General features: G+C 43.9%; 1 pseudogene; it reads right to left on the bottom strand.

Moving 5' to 3' along the window:
* Positions 1 to 313: 313 nt before the first annotated feature.
* Positions 314 to 434, bottom strand: LOC126356830 (5S ribosomal RNA; annotated as a pseudogene).
* Between the last annotated feature and the right edge of the window lie 11,222 nt (positions 435 to 11,656).

The following is an 11,656-nucleotide window of genomic DNA, read 5'->3' as shown; positions in this document are numbered from 1 at the left end:
AGTCAATATATATATTTAAAAAAACACAAGTTACACCAGTTTCTAGGAAACCAAACGATACAGTCGGCGAGGGTAGACGTAGAAAGACACCAGCTTGCAGTTTAACTACGCCCGAACAGACCGTGGAGGCCCAACGGTAAAGAGCGGCTGACATCTCATTCTTAGCTTACAGGCGTCACAGGATGCGGATTTGGAAGGGCATGTAGTCAGCACACCGCTCTCCCGGCCGTATGTCAGTTTGCGAGACCGGATCCACTACTTCTCAATCAAGTAGCTCCTCAGTTTGCCTCACAAGGGCTGAGTGCACCCCGCTTGCCAACAGCGCTCGGAAGTTCGGATGGTCACCCATCCGAATGCTAGCCCAGCCCGACAGTGCTTAACTTCTTTGGTGATCGGAAGGGAACCGGTGTTACCACAGTGGCAAAGCCGTTGGCTCAGTTTGCAGTACATGATCGAAATATTCCTCTCTATGTCCATGCTAAACACATTAAGATGAGCATAAACAGTCTCGACGACAAGAACCCTTTATTTTTATGGTTATCTCTTTCGCTCTGTTAATGACCATCTTCAGACCTCATACCATGATTGTACGCAGTGACAGAGAACAGAGCAGTTGAAGTTTCGTGGAGTTCGTAACGACTGGACCGTTCTCTGCTACCGCGTACCACCATGAGGTCTGAAGATCGACAGTAACTGAACGAAACCGGTAACCACAAAAATAAAGGTTTCTTGCGATCGAGGCTGTTTATAGACTTTATAGTTAAATATTCCTTCAGGTTCATTTTAATGTACTAAGAAAAATCGCTGTCCTCCGCGAGAGATTCTCTCAATAATTAATGAACATATTAATTTTTCTGGCGGGCGTCGCAGTAAGTTTCCTAATTCAATATGTCAGAAACCAGTATTGCCAGCACAACACCACAGAACCACATGTTCCAAAACGCCAAGTCTGTATTGCGACCGACAGAACACGGGGCTGCTTCCACTGCTGATACACCTTGCCACCCCAGTCCTCTGTCAACAACACTCTGCACGCCTCAAAGCGCCCACGATAATCGCCGTTTACGCCACAGGGAGCAAACACCTATTCTGCCCCGCGACTCTGCGCCGCAGAGTGGTGCCGACCTTTTTATTTAAACAAAATCGTCCCACTCTTGGCAAACATCTTAACTACACAACTGACCATTATAATTGCTACACCAAAAAGAAATGCAGATGATAAACGGGTATTCATTGGACAAATATTTTACACTAGAACTGACATGTGATTACATTTTCACGCAATTTGGGTGCATAGATCCTGAGAAATCAGTACCCAGAACAACCACCTCTCACCGTAATAACAGCCTTGATACGCCTGGGCATTGAGTCAAACAGAGCTTGGATGGCGTGTACAGGTACAGCTGCCCATGCAGCTTCAACTAGATACCACAGTTCATCAAGAGTAGTGACTAGCGTATTGTGACGAGCCAGTTGCTCCGCCACCACTGACCAGACGTTTTCAATTTGTGAGAGATCTGGAGAATGTGCTGGTCAGGGCAGCAGTCAAACATTTTCTGTATTCAGAAAGGCCCGTACAGGACCTGAAACATGCGGTCGTGCATTATCCTCCTGAAATGTAGGGTTTGGCTGGTATCGAATGAAGGGTAGAGTCACGGGTCGTAACACATCTGAAATGTAACGTCCGCTGTTCAAAGTGCCGTCAATGCGAACAAGAGGTGACCGAGAAGTGTAACCAATGGCACCCCATACCACCACACCGGGTGATACGCCAGTGTGGCGATGACGAATATACGCTTCCAATGTGCGTTCACCGCGAAGTCGCCAAACACGGATGGCACCATCATGATGCTGTAAACAGAACTTCGATTCATCCGGAAAAAATGGCGTTTTGCCATTCGTGCACCCAGGTTCGTCGGTGAGTACACCATCGCAGGCGCTCCTTTCTGTGATGCAGCGTCAAGGGTAACCGCAGCCATCGTCTCCGAGCTGATAGTCCATACTGCTGCAAACGCCGTCGAACTTTTCGTGCAGATGGTTGTTGTCTTGCAAACGTCCCCATCTGTTGACTCAGGGATCGAGACGTGGCTGCACGATCCGTTACAGCCATGCGGATAAGATGCCTGTCATCTCGACTGGTAGTGATACGAGGCCGTTGGGATCCAGCACGGTGTTCCGTATTACCCTCCTGACCCCACCGATTCCATATTCTGCTAACAGTTACTGGATCTCGACCAACGCGAGCAGTAATGTCGCGATACGATAAACCGCAATCGCGATAGGCTACAATCCGACCATTATCTGAGTCGAAAACGTGATGGTACCCATTTCTCCTCCTTACACGAGGGATCACAACAATGTTTCACCAGCAACGCCTGTCAACTGCTGTTTGTACCTGAGAAATCGGTTGGAAACTTTCCTCACGTCAGCACGTTGTAGTTGCCACCGGCGCCAACCTTGTGTGAATGCTTTGAAAAGCTAATCATTTGCGTATCATAGCATCCTCTTCCTGTCGGTTAATTTTCGCGTCTGTAGCACGTCATCTTCTTGGTGTAGCAATTTTAATGGCCAGTAGTGTACCTTAACAATCCCGCAATTTTTTTCAAAGGAACTGTGCAGCTGTATGTTTAATTCTTTGTTCACACACGTAAGTAATTTGTCAGAGAAGCCTGAAAAGCTATAGAACTGTTGTCATCAAACTGCGGCTCACCAGTCGCATTTGGCCTAAGTATTCGTTCGGCCTTCGGTTCTCAGCCTTACTTTACAATAGTAATATTCATCTAGAAACTAATAGCCAAATCCAAAAACCTGAACTAACGTTAAGAGCGTCTTAAGAGTGTTGCTTTCCCGCTCAGTAACAAATAAAAATTCTTGCAAAGAGGTAATATTTGAAGATGCACTTAATTGTCATTGTTTAATTCGACCCTGAAGTATACTGATTAAAATATTACTGATGTATGTCTGTATTTGTACTACCGCTACTAAAACGTCGTGGGTCTGTATTAATGACACCTGAAACAAAAACTTTCTTGTTGCCACTTATAGCGAGTCACTTTCTTGTTATGGCGTTTATTGCGTTCTTAATAAATTATTTAGTTTCAAATTTCTCTCTCTCTCTCTTTTTTTTTTTTTTTTTTTTTTTTTTTGTTGTTGCAGTGATGAGGTGTACACCATAATTCTGTGGTATCAGAATTCCTTCTCATTTTTGAGTACAAATAAGCTACGTATAAACAGAGAAGCCTTACTTTTTTCATTGTCCTGAAAAATGCGAGTGTTTGCGCTTAGGACGTTTCCTGCTTCAAATCTTCAGTTAATTGAGGAACGCTTCACAGACATGAGGGTACTTCTGCAGCGGTCATGGCAGCTGATTTCAAGCCCATTGAGTAGAGATGGGGGAAGGCGGTTAATCCGTTTTGCATAACGCTTCGTATTAAAGTTGTCAAAGTTATTTGACAAATATTTCATAAAAGCTAGATCATGTTAGTTCATAAAAGATATGGCAAAAGAGGAAGACAGAGATTGGAATACATCCAACGAATAATTGAGGACGTAGTTTGCAATTGATATTCTGAAATGAAGAGTTTGACACAGGGCAGGAATTCGTTGCGGGCCGTATCAGACCAGTCAGAAGACAGACGATCCACGGGAATGGGCCGCGAGCCGCGCGACTGCTACGGTCGCAGGTTCGAATCCTGCCTCGGGCATGTATGTGTGTGATGTCCTTAGGTTAGTTACGTTTAAGTAGTTCTAAGTTCTAGGGGACTGATGACCACAGCAGTTAAGTCCCATAGTGCTCAGAGCCAGTTGAACCATCTGAACCATTACTTTGCAAAAGAAATAAACACGTGTTACCAAGTGTCAAACAGCATACTGACAACAAATCAGAAAACATTTCACAGCCTCAATGCTTGCATCTCCATATTTTCACCTGGAGGCAGAGTGTGGAATTGTTACTTTTTTCAGCATACCTCTAGAGCGCACCAATTAACGAACGTATTTACGACCGTTGCAGTGTACTGTAATGTATACAGCCTGCACAGCACCTCTCGGAACACCGTCAATTTAATTACAACCATCCACTATATTCGAAAGATCCATGTGCTCGTAAAAAAGAATTCTACACGTACCTCAAAAAGATTTGTCTTCTACAGGCTGGCCAAATGAAACTTGCCCAGAAAATATTTCATGCCCCTTAAGATAGGCAACCCAACTTACATCACAAGCCCTGGGTAAGGATGATATAAGTTAAGGGGCAAAAACAATATTTTCAATCAAATTTTATTTTCCCCTCCCTGCATATAAATTAATTTATGTTATTATATTTATGTCGTTTTTTAATCTAACCATGGGTAGAACATGCAATAACTGGAAATAGACTTGTTGGTTAGAAATTTTGTCTGTCAGCTCTTTGAAACCATGCACCTATTCAGTGACAGAAAAAAATGCTGAATGTACAAAACACCCACAACTATTCACTGAGGTTAGCGTGAAAGCAAGAATGCTGCCTTCGTTTGCTTAAAATATTGTAGGAAATATTTCGTCACATGAGTCACGGCACGCATCAGTACATGTAAATGAGGAGGTATTGATAAGTAATGGTGGTAGTAGTAGCAGTAACAATGGTTGTAGCAAAAGTTATTCTATTCATTATTTTATTATGTCATTAAAACGATATTTCAGAATCAAAAACTTCGTATATCCTGACATTTACATAAACACACCAGACAAATAGTAGTCACCCTCAGACATCACGCTCATATTGGGTAATACGGCGTCTAGCCTGTGTAGCAGCCTCAGTTCAGCAACGAATATACCACATAAGTTTATTTTCTTAGGTAGCTGTATTAAGGTGAAGCCATTCAATGATAATTAGAAGACCCATAACTACCAAATTATAGAACTTCTTGTTCCATCTGGTACCGTACATATTCTATGGGATTACAACAGGGTGATTTAGCAGGCCAGACGAAATACAATGGGCTGCCTGAATGTTCGTCAAACCATGAAATTCTGCATACAGCTCTGCGAACATGGCTGTGGCAATCTCTGAACATAGGGTTGTCCACAGCATTCCGATCACGAAGGTGTCAAAGCAAGGGTAATTCATGGTCACCGAGAATCTTGAAGTGAACATCGCGTATCATATTCATGGTGATCTAACCGAAAGGGCCCAAATTATTACTCTAAAATCACTCCGAAATCACCACAGAAGGTTTTACGGGCTCTCCGCACACTGGGGGTAAATGGGTCATTGCACGGTTCAAGCACTGAACACCTTGCATCATATGAAAGGAGACCAACTCATTAGATCACGACAGATATCTTTATGATTCTGTTGTCCAGTTTCTGTGTAGGTTGGCTCACTAAAGACGTGATAATTTGTGCACCACTATGATCAATGGCTTTTTCGTAAGGTATCCGGCTCTAAATATTCATTGCATGCTGTAAGAAAGCAGATTCTTGCCGAGATAATACTGAATAAAGTGTTATGGTTTGTTAAAAATCTGCGATCTTTCAACCAACCACTTCTTGGTCATTGTCAAATAGAATAACTACTAATGGGCTGCTGTCACGCCCTTTTACATATTGGCTGCCGCCTGTGACGTCACTGTTGCTCACGGTATTGCTGTATGTGGGCGAATGTTGACTACACGTTTGTTACTACAACCTCGCGATCGCTGAATACCGCGTCCCGACCAGCTACACTCCGCGGACTTTAGTAAGGGCGTTATCGGTAATTTCTAGGGTTCCTCAGTTGATAAAAGCGGAACCCTTATGTGATCAGGTTGTTATTGGTTGATCTGTCTGTCTGTCTGTCTAATCGACTGTTCAAAATCATTTTTTCTAAGGAATAGTCAGACGTATCGAGTTGAAAATTGTCTCATATATTTGAAATGCTTGGGCCAGCAGGACAGAGCGCATTAGGTTGTGGAAAGGGGCCAAAATGAGTTCCTGTCAGTTGCACTCAACTTACAAACTTTATTTATAAACACACAGTATTACAACAAAAATGAAAAAGACTCAAAACTTTAATCGACCTCCTTTGATTAACTTTAGATGAGCTGAAGGCCACATTCAAAATCCAATACACAAGGCTTAAGAATAATTGAAACAGAAGGTTCTTCTTGAGGTTTCACCCAAGAGTATTTTCTAAATCTTCAATGTAATCGTCTGAAAGCCGTAACAATTAAATTTTACTGGAACTAGACTGGGCGTCGCATATTAAGCAATAAGAGGAGTTTCAGTCAAAAGGCAGAAGGCCTTATCTTCACACATTTCATAAAAATTGGGCTGAAGACCCCACTCAGAAGCATAACAATCTCATGCGTTAAGGGAAAGAGAAGAATATTAATGTTAGAGATTTTAAAACTAGGCTGCAGGTCGCTCACCAACAAATAATTAAACGGCTTAAGCCCTAGAAAGAAGAGTTTCAATTTTAAAGGGCAGAAGGCCGCATCTTAAAACATTTCATATAAAGTAAAGAATAACACTCTCATGCCTCGAGGGAAAGAAAACCACTCCATCTACGGACAAAAAGTGGCCCATCGGGACCATTCGACCGCCGTGTTATCCTCTGAGGATGATGCGGCGTAGGGTCAGCACACAGCTCTCCCGGTCGTTAGGATGGTATTCTTGACCGAAGCCGCTACTATTCGGTCGCGTAGATCCTCAGTTGGCATCAAGAGGCTGAGTGCACCTCGAAAAATGGCAACAGCGTTTGGCGGCCTGGATGGTCACCCATCCAAGTGCCGATCACGCCCGACAGCGCTTAACTTCGGTGATCTCACGGGAACCGGTGTATCCACTGCGGCAAGGCCGTAGCCCTCCTGAAGGGAAAGACAAGAACATTAATTTAAGAGATATTAATACTCGTCTGAAGGCAACATATCAACAAAATATGTTTAACGGCTTAAGGCCTAGAAAGAGTTTCAATCTAAAAGGCCGAAGACCTTATCTTAAAACCTCCCCAGTAAAATTCGGCTGAAAGTCCCATATAAAAATATAACAATCTCATGCCTTAAGGGCAACAAGAGCATTAATTTAAGAGATATTGATACTCGGCTGAAAGCCACACATCAACCAAATAACTAAAATCCAAGCAGGGAAATGACTACATAACAAACAAGGAACGGGGCTTACAAGTTTCCAAGAGTCAGCCTGGGATTGTAACACTAACGCCCGTTTAGGTGAGACAGGCAGCCAGTCCAACGACTTCTTAATCTGGAGGCAACCCACGCGACAGACAGCCAACCGACCAATCAACCAAATCCACACAACCAGCAAAACTACCACAAGATTTCAGTACACGACACACAGAATATTGGCGCCCACTACGACCAACAACATCTCAGCTGTCGAACTACACGCAGCGCTGGACAGCGAGAACACGACGAGGAAAATACACCTCCTAAAATTACGTCAACGACCGGGGCAGGTAACCGGAACGTCAACGGCCAAAAGGCAGAAGATACCGCTGGTGAACTTCGATAACAGGGAATACATATACACACGTTGTTGCTCGCCGGGATGTCCCAAAAGCGACAAGCAGGATCAAACGAAGAAATGCGAACAGTTGAGGCTCGATAGTAAGTTAAGTGAGGACTCAACTTTCATGTCCAAGATCGATGTACGGTGAATTTCGGAGGACTCGCAAGCAGTACCTCACACTCCAACCGCGCGTGCATCGGATCCATCGGATCCATCTCGAATCCGCACGACGGGGGCTTGCTTGCTGCTCCACACCAACGGACCGACTCCACTGCTGGTGCGTCTCCCACTCACTCCCTACCCGACACACGACGACCCGCAAATACTATCGGTCCCTCCAGAGATGGTACGACAGTGCGCTTATGGATACGTGCTGCTGCTGCTACTCACGGGCACGTAAGGCAGGAAGTTAGTGACGCCTGTAAATTGAGTAAGAAAACGAGGTGGCACTACCGTAATACAAGATGACAAACAATTAATGGGATGAACACGAGCCGTAAGCGGCTCAATATTGAAGTCTATGGTCCCCTGTTGATGTAAAAACGTTAAGTTTCTAAGTCAGTGAAGTAAAAAGATATGGTCATGTTGTTGTTGTTCTTGTTGCTGTCTTCAGTCCAGAGACTGGTTTGATGCAGCTCTCTATGCTACTCTATCCTGTGCAAGCTTCTTCATCTCCCAGTACCTACTGCAACCTACAGGGTGTTTCAAAAATGACCGGTATATTTGAAACGGCAATACAAACTAAACGAGCAGCGATAGAAATACACCGTTTGTTGCAATATACTTGGGACAACAGTACATTTTCAGGCAGAAAAACTTTAGAAATTACAGTAGTTACAATTGTCAACAACAGATGGCTCTGTCGTCTGGGAAACTCTACAGTACGATATTTTCCACATATCCACCATGCGTAGCAATAATCTCTGAATGAAATTACCCGAAACCTTTCACAACGTGTCTGGCGGAATGGCTTCACATGCAGATGAGATGTACTGCTTCAGCTGTTGAATTGTTTCTGGATTCTGGCGGTACACCTGGTCTTTCAAGTGTCCCCACAGAAAGAAGTCACAGGGGTTCATGTCTGGCGAATAGGCAGGCCAATCCACGCCGCCTCCTGTATGTAATCGGATAGCCCAAAGCAATCACACGATCATCGAAATATTCATTCAGGAAATTAAAGACGTCGGCCGTGCGATGTGGCCGGGCACCATATTGCATAAACCACGAGGTGTTCGCAGAGTCGTCAAAGGCAGTTTGTACCGCCACAAATTCACGAAGAATGTCCAGATAGCGTGATGCAGTAATCGTTTCGGATCTGAAAAATGGGCCAATGTTTCCTTTGGAAGAAATGGCGGCCCAGACCAGTACTTTTTGAGAATGCAGGGACGATGGGACTGCAACATGGGGCTTTTCAGTTCCCCATATGCGCCAGTTCTGTTTGTTGATGAAGCCGTCCACGTAAAAATAAGCTTCGTCAGTAAACCAAATGCTGCCCACATGCATATCGCCGTCATCAATCTTGTGCACTATGTCGTTAGCGAATGTCTCTCGTGCAGCAATGGTAGCGGCGCTGAGGGGTTGCCGCGTTTGAATTTTGTATGGATAGAGGTGTAAACTCTGGCGCATGAGACGATACGTGGACGTTGGCGTCATTTGGACCGCAGCTGCAACACGGCGAACGGAAACCCGAGGCCGCTGTTGTATCACCTGCTGCACTAGCTGCGCGTTGCCCTCTGTGGTTGCCGTACGCGGTCGCCCTACCTTTCCAGCACGTTCATCCGTCACTTTCCCAGTCCGTTGAAATTTTTCAAACAGATCCTTTACTGTATCGCTTTTCGGTCCTTTGGTTACATTAAACCTCCGTTGAAAACTTCGTCTTGTTGCAACAACACTGTGTTCTAGGCGGTGGAATTCCAACACCAGAAAAATTCTCTGTTCTAAGGAATAAACCATGTTGTCCACAGCACACTTGCACTTTGTGAACAGCAGACGCTTACAGCAGAAAGACGACGTACAGAATGGCGCACCCGCAGACTGCGTTGTCTTCTATATCTTTCACATCACTTGCAGCGCCATCTGTTGTTGAAAATTGTAACTACTGTAATTTCGAAAGTTTGTCCGCCTGAAAATGTAGTGTTGTCCCAAGCATATTGCAACAAACGGTGTATTTCTATCGCTGCTCGTTAAGTTTTTATTGCCGTTTCAAATATACCGGTCATTTTTGAAACACCCTGTACATCCTTGTGAATCTGCTTAGTGTATTCATCTCTTGGTCTCACTCTACGAGTTTTACCTTCCACGCTGTCCTCCAATACTAAATTGGTGATCCCTTGATGCCTCAGAACATGTCCTACCAAACGATCCCTTCTTCTAGTCAAGTTGTGCCACAGATTTCTCTTCTCCCCATTTCTATTCAATACCTCATCATTAGTTATGTGGTCTCCCCATCTAATCTTCAGCATTCTTCTGTAGCTTCGAAAGCTTCTATTCTCTGCTTGTCTAAACTATTTATCGTCCATGTTTCACTTCCATACGTGCCTACACTCCACATAAATACATTCAGAATCGACTTCCTGAGATTTAAATCTATACTCACTCATCAAAACTTGTACAGTACTTCCTGTTGGCCGGCTGGAGTGGCCGTGCGGTTCTAGGCGCTACAGTCTGGAACCGAGCGACCGCCACGGTCGCAGGTTCGAATCCTGCCTCGGGCGTGGATGTGTGTGATGTCCTTAGGTTAGTTAGGTTGTAATTAGTTCTAAGTTCTAGGCGTTTGATGAACTCAGAAGACAAGTCGCATAGTGCTCAAAACCATTTAACTTCCTGCATACCTAGAATCATGAAATTTGACAATAAGGAAGGTTTCAAGCTACAACCAAAGGGAAAAACACGAAAATTTTTAATTCGTAATTATATCAGAAAAAATTCTTCCGTCGTTTGTTATCAGTCAGTCTGTCCATCCTTTTCTTTTTTTCACAAACGGGTAGACGTGTCAAGTTGAAATTTATGTCACGTATTAAGGTCTTTGGTCTCGTGGCAGTGTAAAAGGCTTAGGCTTCTTTGTCAACGCAATCTAAAGACACGGCCATTCATGTCACATATTTTGATATTCGCAAGTTCACCTAAGGGTACTTCCTTTTGACGTAGAATCATGAAATTTTACAAGAAAAAAAGATTCCGCAGTATAAGTAAAGTAAAAATATCAGAACATTGTCAATTATATTACTCTAAAATGTTTGTTGTTTGTTAGCCGACTTCTAACTTGAAATTAAAACATTCTCGAAAGTCTTAGAATCCGTAAGATCGATATGCTGCCACTATCAACGTCGATAACAGGAACAAAATAGTCGAAATATTCGATTCCCGTAATGATTGAACTGTATACACAAATAATTAAGTTTGTATGGAACAATAAGTGCGTGAGACCTATTCGCACCTGGTCAACTTTTATGTCTATGGGTCCTTAAACTACACAGTTCCACAAGCCGTTGAAGTCCTACTTCACCGGTGACTGTTTTCTGACTCATGCTCAAATAAGCGATTGTTTGGAGTAGCCTCTCATGCTCCCTCTTGCGTTGTTCTGCAGTGCATACTGTTTGTAAGACGTAAGACTGGTCAGATTCGCAATTTATCTAGTAGACCCCTGGTCTTACGAGAGGCCGCATCTTTAAATGGTCTCAGTAACTGCCACTTTTTTGTCGCCTTAAGATCTGTTTGATTTTGAGTCTTTCAGAGGGCGGCTGTCGTTGCATGCAAATGCTTTCCCGATGTTCGCTCGAAAACTGTTTGAGATGGATCTGGAGTCATTGTCAGCAGGAATTTCTGCCGTGTTTGATGCCTGTTGTCACTGGTACACGTACCTTGTCCCCTTAGGGTAGAATATCTTTTTGACATCATTCTTACTCCTTCAAAAAGCTCAACTGTGAGTAGCAGATGTACCCCTGTAGCCTCCTTGATACACCACCAAAACGGGTATCTCATGGGCACGTCCAAGCATGAGATTAGTTTTCTGCAGTTCTGCCACGTGGCCACACCATCCAGTCTTCCTGCACTGATTCCAAACAAAGGAAATGGACATACGAGCCATTTCACAGCCACGACTTAGGCCAAGGATCACATTACCGTCTGATGGTCAGTTCCACACAGCTCTCTTTTAAGACGAGACTAC

The sequence above is a fragment of the Schistocerca gregaria genome, chromosome 3 (assembly GCF_023897955.1).
Source record: "Schistocerca gregaria isolate iqSchGreg1 chromosome 3, iqSchGreg1.2, whole genome shotgun sequence".
NCBI lineage: Eukaryota > Metazoa > Arthropoda > Insecta > Orthoptera > Acrididae > Schistocerca > Schistocerca gregaria.
Note: the sequence above shows the minus strand (reverse complement) of the source record. Positions and strands in the feature narration are given on the sequence as shown.